Raw genomic sequence first — 2,185 nt, 5'->3', positions numbered from 1 at the left:
TTTTGTAGTTTTTTTTTTTTTCTATTCTCGAAGGATTACGGGATAGTGGCAGTTTTAGAAAGAGGATCAAAGCAATTGTCTCCCCAACAGCCGTTTCAATCGACCGCCCCCTCTCCAATTTATTCCACGAATAATCGTGCTTTTATATACGCGGCATCCTTGATCTGCATAAAATCATCGTCGCTTGTGTACCGTCCGTGAAAAATTACCGAAACACGCGACACGGCCCATTCTTCCACCCTGGAACCGCTATATCCGTGTACTTATAACAGAACCATCCCCACATTTTTCCATCTTTTTCTCCTTCCATCCCACCCCTCCCCCTCTCTTTCTCTCTCTCACTCTCGTTTCCTTCCAACGAGGTAATTTATCACCGCTCATAACAAGGAGCCGCAAGTTTGTACATATTTCAGTCTCGCATCCACCCCCTACCCCCTGTCAACCTCCCTCCCCTTCCCTCCTATCCTCACCCTTTTCTCTCCTTTCCTTGTATCCCATACAAAGGAGACGTGGAGCAGTGGGACAAAGACAGAGAGATCTGGGGAATCTGGGCCGAGGGATGCGGAGGGTGGCCGAGTAAAGACGTTGTTATTTATATGCGCCGCATTATACATATATATTTCAGGCGAAGAGTCGCTGGAATATTGTTCAAGTCGCCGCGCATACATTACATTAGGGAGGAGGAGGGAAGGAGGGTGAAAAGGAGAGCCAGCCCTTGGAGCTTTTATTACCGCGACCACTTATTTGTTAACATAATATACACATTACGGGGGCAGCACGCGCCGCCCTGAGTTTCGACTTCTTCGTGATTCGAGATACTCGGCTCGGTCGATGCAGAGGGAGAGGGAGAGGGTGGCTTTTAGACACGGTGGACGATTTTTTCGCGAATTCGTGTTCACCACTTACAGGGAGAGGGTTGCAATCCCTTACATTGTACCCGGATCGTTCGTGTGTTTCTAATGGGAGAGGCCAAGGATCGGCTCGTGGAGGCATTTTATTTTCCGTAAGGCTCCCTTTAATTGCACCCTAAAGCTGTTATTAATCGAAACTTTGCATATATCTCGTGCATGCGTTCTGTAGATTTTTCGGTATATTGTATAAATTCAATAATAGCAATAGTATGGTATTATTAATTAATATTCGATTTATTTCGCGAAGCAAGTTATTTAGATACACGAGTTACGTTACCTTTTTTATTTTTGAATTTATTTGCGGGCACAGTTCGAGATAATCGTATTTATATTTCGATGGCGGGATTGATCTCGAGGAATTGTAAATTGGGATTCAGGATCAGAAATTTTTTTTTTTCTTCTAGAGAATAAAGCGAGAATCGATCAATTGTGATCGCGAGATTACACAAGATATAACGTTGATCCTTGGAAAATGAATTCGAGGGTTTTTATAGATGTCAAGATCCATTATCCAAGATTAGTAGCTTATTCGCTCGAGGCAGTAACAGAGGACAGAGCTCATATACGCTGAATTATCATCTTTGAGTCGCAGCATCTAAGCCACGGACTATAACTTACGCTATAAACCTGGCTCAGCTGATCATCTTCCCTCTAAAGGCCCAACTAAAAGACCGCGTCGCGGCATTAATAAATCGCTAATAATACACTTGTTCCATTATCTCCGGTGGAAACGGTTCTTAAACACGACGGTTACGAGAATTTATAACATATCAAATATTACCGGTTAAATAACAAGATATCTTACGTTTCTATTCCGAAAAATTCGAAATTAAGAAAAAAAATTTATTATTACTCATTTTTCGAGAATCAAAACCCTGAAAAACTTCCATTCGTGGAATTTCCATTTTAAAAATTTCCTTTTCACAAAAATACAAAAATCCACTTCCATTTAACGTTGACGAAAACCGACTAGCAACACCGTAGAGTTTCGTTTTTTTGCATAAATTTGTAAATATTTGCAAATTAAAATAGAAAATCGATTTAAGGAGATCTTCGTTTCAAAAAAAAAAAAAAAGAAAAAAAGAAATTTATTCATTTTCCACGAAGGAACAAAGTTTCGAGTCGGATCCCTTCGACGAACATCCCGTAGAAACGCGTTGTTTTTCATCGAGGAAGCATGATCAGAACGAGGGAAAAATAAACGCAGTGAGGGAGAGGGAGGGAAGGGAGGGAGGAGGAAAAAAGAGCGCACCGCACATTGCAACACGGCAACG

Source organism: Apis dorsata, unplaced genomic scaffold (assembly GCF_000469605.1).
Source record: "Apis dorsata unplaced genomic scaffold, Apis dorsata 1.3 scaffold_215, whole genome shotgun sequence".
Classification (NCBI taxonomy): domain Eukaryota; kingdom Metazoa; phylum Arthropoda; class Insecta; order Hymenoptera; family Apidae; genus Apis; species Apis dorsata.
The sequence above is the reverse complement of the archived record's forward strand: the minus strand, read 5'-3'. Positions refer to the sequence as shown.